This window comes from Hemicordylus capensis, chromosome 6 (genome assembly GCF_027244095.1).
Source record: "Hemicordylus capensis ecotype Gifberg chromosome 6, rHemCap1.1.pri, whole genome shotgun sequence".
Classification (NCBI taxonomy): domain Eukaryota; kingdom Metazoa; phylum Chordata; class Lepidosauria; order Squamata; family Cordylidae; genus Hemicordylus; species Hemicordylus capensis.
The window spans coordinates 163,260,796-163,272,845 of record NC_069662.1 but is presented as its reverse complement, the minus strand read 5'-3'; the positions used below and the strand labels follow the sequence as shown (position 1 = coordinate 163,272,845).

At 47.3% G+C, this 12,050-nt stretch overlaps 1 protein-coding gene across 4 annotated transcripts in view; it reads right to left on the bottom strand.

Moving 5' to 3' along the window:
* MINDY4 (MINDY lysine 48 deubiquitinase 4) overlaps positions 1 to 12,050 on the bottom strand; it is a 95,884-nt gene that overhangs the window by 28,116 nt on the left and 55,718 nt on the right. The window lies entirely within an intron of this gene.

Sequence of the window (12,050 nt, the reverse complement as noted above, 5' to 3'; positions counted from 1 at the left end):
TCTGGAATGTGCTCCCTGCTGAAATAAGAGCCTCCCCATCTCTGAGAACTTTTAGAAAGCCCCTAAAGACACATTTATTCACCCAAGCTTTTTAACTAGACTCGGGGTTTTAAATTGTATTAAGGTTTTCATTCTCTCCTGCGCGAGACTCAATCCCCAGAAGCTCACAGGTTCTGCCAGCAGCAAGGAGCAGTTCTGTGCTCCCTGCCCACCCCCACCCCAAACTCCTGAGGAACTCTGTGCCAGTGCTGGGTAGTGATGTAAAGGGCCCCCGCCAACAGGATGCTACGCAGAGCACTTGCCCCACATTCTACTGCCTCCTGGTGGTGGGGCAGGGAATTCAGACTTCGGAATTCCAATATTGTTTATGTTGCTGTAAACCACCCAGAGACAGAAGTTTGGAATTTAAAAATTAAAAAATAAAAATAAATAAATACAGGGGCTGGGAATGGGAGCCTAAGTATGGGCTTCAACGTGCCAAATGGGGGTTTGGAGCTCTGAAACAGCAGCCTCCCATGACAAATGGCAAACCACGTTAGTCACAAAGTGCAAGAGTACACCTTACATGGGAGTTTGTGATTGTAACTCCCAATGCAATTCTTTCCTATTTAAGAAAAGAAACCCTGCAGGGCAGGGGTCAATTCTGGTTGGGGCCATGGTACAGGGAATGAGGGACAAATCCTTTTCCCTGCTGGAAATCCCCAAACTTAAATCACCCTTCCTGAAGCTTTTATTAAATGCAGTGGGGGAAACATAAAGACTGCATTCTTGTAGATTTCCCTCTTTGCAGGTCATAGCAGCTTCATATGCAGGGCGGGCTGGGATCAAGGTTGCAGCATGAGGGAAAGAGTTGTACCCCTTCCTCCATAGTCCAAATCAGAAGAGCCTGCAGCTGCTTTTACAAAGGAAAATCATTTCGGGTGTTCCGGTCACAGAATTTTAGTATAATTCATAGTTTGGCCCTAAGGCAGGAGTTCCCAACCTCAGGAACCCAGATGTTGTTGGACGGCAACTTTCATTGTCCTCAGCCCCAATGACCAAAGACCATGGGAGTTGTAGTCCAACAACACCTGTGGACATAGGAAGCTACCATATACTGAGTCAGACCATTGGTATATCTAGCTCAGTATTGTCTTCACAGACTGACAGCGGCTTCTCCAAGGTTGCAGGGAGGAGTCTCTCTCAGCCCTTTCTTGGAGATGCCAGGGAGGGAAATTGGAACCTACAGGTGAAACTCGAAAAATTAGAATATCGTGCAAAAGTTCATTAATTTCAGTAATGCAAATTAAAAGGTGAAACTGATATATGAGATAGACACATTACATGCAAAGCGAGAGAAGTCAAGCCTTAATTTGTTATAATTGTGATGATCATGGCGTACAGCTCATGAGAACCCCAAATCCACAATCCCAGAAAATTAGAATATTACATGAAACCAATAAAACAAGGATTGTCAATAGAACAAATATCGGACCTCTGAAAAGTATAAGCATGCATATGTATTCAGTACTTGGTTTGGGCCCCTTTTGCAGCAATTACTGCCTCAATGCGGCGTGGCATGGATGCTATCAGCCTGTGGCACTGCTGAGGTGTTATGGAAGACCAGGATGCTTCAATAGCGGCCTTCAGCTCTTCTGCATTGTTTGGTCTCATGTCTCTCATCCTTCTCTTGGCAATGCCCCATAGATTCTCTATGGGGTTCAGGTCAGGCGAGTTTGCTGGCCAATCAAGCACAGTAATCCCATGGTCACTGAACCAGGTTTTGGTACTTTTGGCAGTGTGGGCAGGTGCCAAGTCCTGCTGGAAAATGAAGTCAGCATCCCCATACAGCTCGTCTGCGGAAGGAAGCATGAAGTGCTCCAAGATCTCCTGATAGACGGCTGCGTTGACCCTGGACTTAATGAAGCACAGTGGACTAACACCAGCAGATGACATGGCTCCCCAAATCAACACAGACTGTGGAAACGTCACACTGGACTTCAAGCACCGTGCATTGTGTGCCTCTCCATTCTTCCTCCAGACTCTGGGTCCTTGGTTTCCAAATGAGATGCAAAACTTGCTCTCATCAGAAAAGAGGACTTTGGACCACTGAGCAACAGACCAATTCTTTTTTTCTTGAGCCCAGGTAAGACGCTTCTGACGTTGTTTGTTGTTCAGGAGCGGCTTGACAAGAGGAATACGACATTTGAAGCCCATGTCCAGGATCCGTCTGTGTGTGGTGGCTCTTGATGCACTAACTCCAGCCTCAGTCCACTCCTTGTGAAAGTCCCCAACACTTTTGAATGGCCCTTTCCTGACAATCCTCTCCAGGCTGCGGTCATCCCTGCTGCTTGTGCACCTTTTTCTTCCACACTTTCCCCTTCCACATAACTTTCTATTAATGTGCTTTGATACAGCACTTTGGGAACATCCAACTTCTTTTGCAATTACCTTTTGAGGCTTTCCCACCTTATGGAGGGTGTCAATGATGGTTTTCTGCACACCTGTCAAGTCAGCAGTCTTTCCCATGATTGTGATTCCTAATGAACCAGACTGAGAGACCATTTAAAGGCTCAGGAACCCTTTGCAGGTGTTATGGATTGATTAGCTGATTGGAGTGGGACACCTGGAGCCTAGACTGTTGAACTTTTTCACAATATTCTAATTTTCTGGGATTGTGGATTTGGGGTTCTCATGAGCTGTACGCCATGATCATCACAATTATAACAAATTAAGGCTTGACTTATCTCGCTTTGCATGTAATGCGTCTATCTCATATATCAGTTTCACCTTTTAATTTGCATTACTGAAATTAATGAACTTTTGCACGATATTCTAGTTTTTCGAGTTTCACCTGTAGATGCTCTTCCCAGAGCAGCTCCATCCCCTGAGGGGAATCTCTGACAGTGCTCACACTTCTAGTCTCCCATCCATATGCAACCAGGGCAGACCCTGCTTAGCTAGGGGGACAAGTCATGCTTGCTACCATAAGACCAGCCCTCCTCTCTAGGACCCAAGGTTGGAAATGGCTATTGTGTCTGGGGATGATGGGGGTTGTAGTCCAACAAAATCTGGGGACATAGGAAGCTACCGTATACTGAGTCAGACAGGTCTATCTAGCTCAGTATTGTCTACACAGACTGGCAGCAGTTTCTCCAAGGTTACAAGCGGGAATCTCTCTCAGCCCTATTCTGGAGAAGCCAGGGAGGGAACTTGGAACCTTCTGCTCTTGCCAGAGCAGCTCCATCCCCTACGAGGAATATCTTACAGTGCTCACGTGGTCTACCATTCAAATGCAACCAGGGTGGACCCTGCTTAGCTAGGGAGACAAGTCATGCTTGCTACCACAAGACCAGCTCTCCTCTCTAAGACCCAAGGTTGGAAATGGCTATTGTGGGTGGGGATGATAGGAGTTGTAGTCCAGTGATATCTGCGGACCCAAGTTGGGAATTTCCCCCCTCCCCCTCGAGGCTTCCAGGAGTGGTTTTTTATATGATGAGGGTTTGCAGTTCAAAAAGGGAAAGCCAAATCTCCTTTTAGACATGTCCAAGCATGTGGGTGCACCTTAAGTGGTTTGGTGGATCCTGGCCCTGATCCATGACATCATATAAAGCGGCCCTCACATTTTGTTGTGAGTACGCCAAGTCCTACAGTAAGCGATCAAGTACAGTATAATGGTATTTTAATTTGCGGTCTGCTTGAAACCCTTTCGTTATTTTATCTCTGTTTGTAAAAGAAAACCACACAATTTCATATGTTTGCAATGATTAAGTCAAGACTCTGGAGGAATTTGCGTGGTTTAAGTAGTATTTGATGAGAAAATCCTCCCCCAAAGTCAAATATTATAATCTGTATTTTTCTATTTGGTTTTTAGAAAAAATGGATTCCAAGTATGAAACCAAAGAAACGTCTCGAGTCCCTTGCCTTGCAGAAATGAAAATCTATACATAACATCTAGGAAGCTGTGACAACTGAAATTGGTTTTGGCAGGGTCTGTTAAAAGGGCATTCAGAGAACTTTTTCCAATAAGATGCAATGATACCAATAAGTGTTTCAATAGGAGCAAAACTTTGAGTGGTCTGAATGACCATTTAAAAGTGTTTCCAGTGCTGAATCAGGACAGAGACAAAATGCTGAAAAATCAATGAGACTGCGCATTTCGGGAGCACCAGTGAGAGTACAATTTGGCCACTGGCCACGTTGGAGCTGAAGGAACTGTCACACCTTGGAAATCCCGTCGCCTGGCTTGAAGCAAGTGACCAGTGCCACATGCGTCAATTAGGGGCTGTGGGACATGCCGTGTGGACAATAGGAGGAAGTTCTAATTCCATCTTGGGGTGCAAGCGGTATGGGAATGTCGATCTGTACCTCAGGCATTCGAGGAGAAGCAACATCTGCATTTCACATCATTTGTGCTTGCAAGGAAGTTAACCGTCAAGGGTGCGGCTCAGAGATTTACAATTCGCATGCGTTGGGCTGCTACAACCTCGTCTTTCATGGTAGTTACCATTATGTGCGGTGCATGTAATCTGGAACGATTCTTCAGGCACAGCGCAATCAAAAACAGGCCGCCCACCCAGAAGGCTCAGTGGGACTACAACTCCCATTGTCCTAAGTCATAAATTCTGGGGGTGATGGGAGTTGTAGTCCAGCAACATCTGGGGGCTGACCCAGCTGGTGGCAGCTCGCCAGGGTCTAACTCCAAGGTCTTTCTTAATTCTGCTGAGATACAGAACCTGGGACTTTCTACATCCCAAGCAGACACCCTGTTACTAGGCGATGCCCCAGCTGCTGGATTTTTAAAAAAGAAAACCAGTCCCGGAATCGGCCCACCCATCACGTGGGGACAGTTCCTCAGACAACAGAGGTCTGATGCTTCTATGGAGTTTCCATGTGGACAGGGGGTTCATTTTTCACAGCACTGCCAACCACTGAATGTGCACAGACAGACAACCAGTGAATGTGCATTCAGCCACTGAGACTGAATGTGTCAGACAACCACTGAATGTGCACAGCATCTCTGGACAGTGGCTGACAACTAGGCTGATGCCTGCTGTCCTGATGTAAAGGATGAGCCCCTTGCTCACATTTAAGAGAGCACCCTCTTCTTCATCAACCCCACCGCCTGTTAAGATCATCTCGGGAGGTCTGGTTACGGATGCCACCGGCTCCGTTGGTGGTGACTCGAGACTGGGCCTTTTCTGGAGTTGCCCCGGGACTCTGGAACGCGCCTCCTAACAAAATTAGTTTCCCCTTCTCTGAATGTTTTCAAAAAGGACCTAGAAACATACCTAGTATTCGGTCAGGCTTTTTAGTTTATAGTTTTAAAGCTTTGGTTTTAGTGTTTTTATTGTATGTATTTTAAATGGTTTAATTATGGTTTTCTATTGTGAACCACCGAGGGACTTTTTTGGGGGGGTATGGGGTGGTATATAAATATACTAAATAAACAATAAATAAATAAATAAATAATGGAAGCACCATGCTGCATTCGCCCAAGGATGCCATGCCAGCTACATTTGCAAAGCCAGGAACTTGCGTTTCAGACTAGTGTTGCACCAGAGCAGCAGGGCATGCTTGCATAACCTGTGGTGCGCCAGCTGCTGGGAAACCTCTTCCTCGGTCCATATATGTTGCAGGGAATGATGCAAAGTCTCTTCTGCCCTCACGGCACAAGCGCAATGGTTGCGTGAACGGACTGGGAACACAAGAGACTGAGCAACTTTGAGCAGCCACTCAGGCACATGATCTCAAGGGAGGAGAGCTGGTCTTGTGGCAGCCAGCATGAATTGCCCCCTTTGCTAAGTAGGGTCTGCCCTGGTTTGCATTTGAATGGGAGACTACATGTGTGAGCACTGGAAGATATTCCCCTTAGGGGGTCGGGCTGCTCACTTGCATGCTTGAATGCAGAACGTTCCAGGCACCTTCCCTGGCAGCATCTCCAAGAGGGGGCTGAGAGACGTTCCTGCCTGCAACCCTGGAGAAGCCACTGCCAGTCTGGGTAGACAACACTGAACTAGATGGACCAAGGGTCTAACACAGTATATGGCAGCTTCCTATGTTCCCTATCTCCTTTCAATGCAGTAATGCAGCATTAGTCTGGATGTCAGCCATTGTCAAGCACAGACTTCTTCACTGACTGAACTGGGTAGGCAGTTTGGCCCTTTCATCCTTCTTCCAATCATTGGATACACTGGAGAAAAAATAATGTCCCACCCCTTCACTGAAAAGGCCACACCTGTTGGAGATGCACCTGCTGCACCACCACTCTTCACCCTACTAGGGACCTCGGAAGCTGCCTTAAACAGAGTCCAACCACTGGGCCATCTAGCTCAGGACTGTCTACACTGATTGGTGGCAGCTCTCCAAGACTTCAGGCAGGATCCTTCCCCAGCCCTACCTGGCAGTACCAGGAGCTGAAAGAGGAACTTTCTGCATGCAAAGCAGATGCTCTCCCACTGAGCGATGGCCTCATAATCTATGTTCAGTACTGTATTCTCCACGCTCATTGGCAGCAGTCCTCCGGGTTTTGGATTCAGATATTGGTTTTTGCCAATCCCACTTGGAGATGCCAGGGATTGAACCTGGAATCTTCTGCAATATCACCTTCTGTAATATCATCTTCTGCAGTATCAGTATCGTCTACACCACGGCTGCTCAACTTTGTGCCTCCCCGCTCCACCCTTTTTGGACTATAACTCCCATAATCCCCAGACACAGCAGTAATAGCCAGGGATTATGGGAATTGTAGGCCAACATCTGCAGGAGGGCTGAAATCGAGCAGCGCTGGTCTACACTGAGGGGCAGTGGATCTCCAGGGTTTCAGGCAGGCAGGAGTCTTTCCCAGCCCTACCTAGAAATACTGCCAGGGGTTGGACCTGGGACCTTTGGCATGCCAAGCAGATGCAACAGCCCCATCTGCCCAAGTGGTGCTTGTCCAGACATTTCCAATAAAACGTCAAAGTAGGAATTCCTGCGGGCGCTTGGCGGAGACTAAAGTTTCTCCATGCCGGTTGCAAGATCAGAGCCAGAAAGGTCGGTCCCGTATGCCATGTTGTTAACAGAAGGTACAGAGGCCAGCAATTTACTTCTGGGGAGAATGCTGACATTCTTGTTCCCTTTTTAAGTGGGTACATTTTCCTGCTGTTAGCCCCTTAAACAAATACTCTGTGTGTGTGTATTTAAGCGTGCTCTCTCTCTCTCTCTCTCTCTCTCTCTCTCTCTCTCTCTCTCTCTCTCTCTCTCTCAGTGCCTATCCATGTGGCAGAGCAATAATCTGCCATGGGTGACCTCACACCCCTTCTTCATGTCAACAGACTGTTCACATTAACAAAACACACAATTACGAGTCGGCTGCAGAAATAGAACATCGGTTGAGAAAGAGGGAAAAGGCCTCAAATAATTACAAGGGAGGCTTCTACGAAAGGGCAGCCTAGGCAGATGGATCGCCCAAGGAATGTTCTGTTTTGAAACGCATCCCGCTGTCCCGCCACGGACAGATTTGGTTTGCAGGCAGAAAAGGCAGCAGGCCAACAGGCATCCCTCACGGGGACCTTCATGGCTAAAGGCCATTGGGGATGTTACTTTTTTCCTCATCTACATATTGAAGATAGACACCTACCTCAGCAGTTCTCTGAAATGGGTGTGCCAGGCTTGAGTCTGGCAATTTGGACCAAATGCTGCACCAAATGTTTCATGTCAATATTTGCTTCTAAAGTAGCATCTGGCCACGGAATGCACTGTTTTTTTAAACTCCCCGCAAGCAGAAATCTAGCACACCAGGGAGAAAGGTTCTATCCCTTCACTCTCCATCTTGAGCTAGCTTTCTACTAGCAAGGTGCGTGTGTGGGTTTTTTAATTCAAAAGGGAGTATTCAAAAATGTGATCCCCAATGGTGTGTGTTGTAGTCCATTTACCAGGTTTGGATTCTACCCACTTATATGCATCTGGGGTGCACCAGGGGTGTAGCTATAATTGAAGGGATGGGTTTAAAGAAGGCAGGCCCCCCAGATCCACCCCTCCCTATTTTCTTCATTATCTCCCTTACTCCAAGGGGCCTCTGGGGAGAAGAGAGAACACAGGCCCCGTTTCCCCTAGCTATGCCCCTGGGGTGCATGTAAAATCCTTAGAACCTTTTCAAATTGAAAGCAGAGCTCAGCGGAGAAAGTCAAATGGCCTCCCTCACCCCTTTCTCGCTGCCACCTGTTTCATGGTCTAGGTGGCTGTGGTGATTACACTCTTGTTTGCCTGTGGGAGCCACTTTCCCCCCCATACGGTTCCGCGGCATTCATGTGGCATAATCATGAAACAATCAGAGTGGCCCTTGCCCATAACCAGGAGCATGATCACTACTGTGGTCCAAGTTTGACTCATAGTTTCCGTGATCCTTCCCCTAAAAGAACCAAAACACCACCCCCTCCCCACAACTTGCCTCCTCTGAACAGGATGGCAAAGCTGGCAGAGGGTGGAGCGAGTTCCGCTAAGCCCTATTCCCAGATCATTCTCCTGAATGTTTCTAGCAAGACCACGGCTGATCATGCCTTGCATAAAAGGACTTCTCAGTGTGAAGATCAGGTTTCAAAATGACCAGAAATGCTGAAGTGCTAACTGAAAGAAGCTGTTGGCAACCCACACAAGAAAAACCGAACATTGAGGGCTCCATCAATTTGATGAGAGTTCAGGTTGTAGAGGAAGGAAGTACTGTACAGGTTATTGAAAAAGCACTGTAATGAGCTTTAGACTACAGAAAACGATGTAACGGAAACATAGCTCCATTCAGGAGGGAGCTGGGATACTTTCAGGACATTAAAACAGGCCACAGAGGCACGGCTACTTGAGTTTTAAGATTGTGCTAATGAGATAGATTAGGCTGAATCATATTTTCCATGGATGAGAATAGATTGGTCCTAATGGGCCCAACAGCTTTCTTTTGACCTTCTGTGTCCCTGAAAGTTTGGGCTGCTTTCTCAAACTCATTGTTTTCTATTCTTTTCTAAAAAGATTTGATGCTCTACATTTTATCAAACACAAAAACACAGCCATTGTTATCTTCATCCTCTCAAACACACACACACACACACACACACACACACACACACACACACACACACCATACTTCAGAAGGAAAAAGTTCAAAAAACTTCAAGAGGTTTTTGGGACTCCAAGCTGAGATGGGTATCTCTTGATTCAAAACATGCTTTAACCCACATGGGATGCATTCAAAGGCAATCCAAGACGTCAGGAGCAGGATCTACTGTGTCACGTACACATGATCGCAACCTTCTACTCTGTGTTAACCGCTTCGGTACACACTTTCAATCGTTAACCAACTAGTGATATCCCTTTCACTGTGATGGCTGGAGAATGTGTAGAGTGACTAGAACCAAGCTGAAAATTCTCTGAGGAAATTTTTTGGCTCAGATCTGGGGGTGGTTCAGGAGGGAAGGTTTCATGAAACCATGTTATCTCCCACTCAGTTTTTGTGCTGCCATCACTCACTCTCATGCTGAACGCCACTTTTAAAAATGACCTCTTCATTCCTCATCCTTGACACATAGAAGCATTGTTTCCTAGTCCTGGCTTTGCCCTAAAGGCCTTCATCTTGAAGTCAATTCAGAGTGAGGGCAGAAGAAGGAAGCAACACTTCCTGTCCTCATTCTGGTGACTTTTGGATGGGAAGAAACAAAAAATGTTTCTTGAAAAGAGTGAACAAAGCATGAAAAGAGTGAACAAAGACAACAGTAACTGAAGTAAAAACCTCACCTCTATGTTCACCCCCCACTTGAAATTATCAAATGGCTCCCAAGTTGTGATTTTGGGGGGCGATGGGGGGCATTTTAGCTCAGCCCTAGGAGGGACCTGTGCACTGTATATACTCTGACTGTCCCAGATGAGGTGGAGCCAAAAATTATCTTGTGTGAACTTTCACCTCAAATTTTGGAACTGGGAGGGGGGCAATTTTACACCTATGCTATGTTGTGGAGAAAGTGGATAGAGGGAGATTTTTCTATCCACTCTCAGAATATTGGGATCATTCCACGGAACTGATTGGCAGGAGAGTCGAGACAGTTCCTCTTCAGACAATGCATAATTAATTTCAGGGCTTCTCAAACTTGGGTCCACAGATATTGTTGGACCAGAACTCCTATCATCTCCAGTCACAAGGGCCAAAGGCCATCTCTGACAGATGGAATTCCCTGGTACAAGATGTGGTGGTGGTCGTCGTCATGAGCTCAGGTGATTTTAAAAGAGGACTGAACAAGTTCATAGGGATGGGAGGCAGGTCTATCCATGGCTGTTAGGCAAGTTATATGGAATACTGCACAACAGTACCTAACAACACTGCCTGTACGCAAACTGGACAAGTTACACAAATGCAAAATGTGTGCCAATGATCTTACACAAGAGTGATTCCATAATTTCCAACGGGCTTACTCTCATGCCATTTCATTTGCACAGATTTTCCATCTGCATAACTTGCATGCAAGTTACGCAGTTACTTTACCTTAACTTGAACATTGCCTTACCTTTGTTGCACAGTATGTCAGCCAATATGCTTACCTACCTTACTGGGTTATTGTGAGGATAATACAGGGGGGAGACATGTGCATTGTCCTGAATTCCATGGACATGAACTTGCAATAAAGAGACAAACAGCGACGAGAGGGCGATTGCCTCCGTGCCTCACTTGTGGGCTTCCCAGTGGCATCTGATTGATCACTGTGGGAAATAGGATGGTGGACTAGACCGGCCTTGGGCCTGACCCAGGAGGGCTCTTCTCTGAGCCATTTTATTGCCGCTCCCATGATGTTAACTCAACTTAAAGAGGAGGCTATTTGTGAAGGCTCTTTTATGAACCTCTCCACCTTCAGAGGATGGCTGAAGCACTTTCTTGGCCTTGTCAGCACTCATTCCAAACTATGCCAGTTATGCTGAGTTGCTACCCCTCACAATGCCTGTACCAGAAACTTAGTGGTACATATTTCCTCACATGAGAGAAAGTGAGGGGATCTATCTACTGTCATTTGTCTAATCTGAAGGGGAAGATTCTGACATTTTTAATTAAAATGCCCTTAAGAAAGAACAGCCTGCTCCTTTACACATTGCCCAGTGAAGGCTAAAAAACCCCACATTTCATTCCCTTGAGTGATAAGGGATGAACTCATTAAGCTTGCTCAACCTAAACCGAAGATAAGCAACAGGGCAGTTGAGTTGGCTTGTTCTCTCCCTCTCACCACTCCCCTTCAGCTAGATGTGCTCTCCAGCTCAGAGATTTTTTGCTTGTCACGTTTGGTTTAATTTGTTGAGCTGGAATCATTACGAATAAGAAGTGAGAAGTGCCCATTTCAAATGTGATCCCAGTTTCAGTGCTTCAGCAGTTCTCTGGAGGTGGCGAGGTTAATAAACGAGCCCTCACAAATAGCCTCCTTCTGCAGCTGAGATAGCATCATGGGAGCTGCAACAAAATGGCTCAAAGAAGAGCCCTGCTGGATCAGGCCCAAGGCCAGTCTAGTCCAGCATCCTGTTTCCCAGTGGCCAATCAGATGCCACTGGGAAGCCCACAAGTGGGGCGTGGAGGCAAGAGCCCTCTCTTGCTGCTGCTTGTCTATTTATAGATGCCCCAGGCAAGCCCTAGCTTGCTCCCTTCTCCATCCGCAATACAGGGAGGCTATTCTCACGATCGCCCCAAAGCGGGCTAAGGGAGCTGCGCGGCTCCTGGCAGCCAACCACTGTAAATACCCCTCCCCTTAGCCCAGGTTAGCAGATCGCGTGCTTCCACGGTGCGGCTCCGTGCCATGGCGACACACGAGGAGATCCCTGCTGGGAGGCTGTAAGCAGTCTCCAGGGCTTGGGGGGGGGTGTCTCTCCGGGATGCCCTGCACACTCACGCGGGGCCTCCTGAAACTCCCTGCAGCCCTCGCTGGCTCCGTGACGGGGCCAACAGTCATGAGGGTGGCCGATCCGGCCACCCAGGGCTGCCGCTTGATCGTCTGCGGGGAGAGCGGGCTAAGCTCGCTCTCCCCGCAAACCTCCTCTCGGCGCTTCCCACTGCTCGTGAGAAGCGCCTCAGG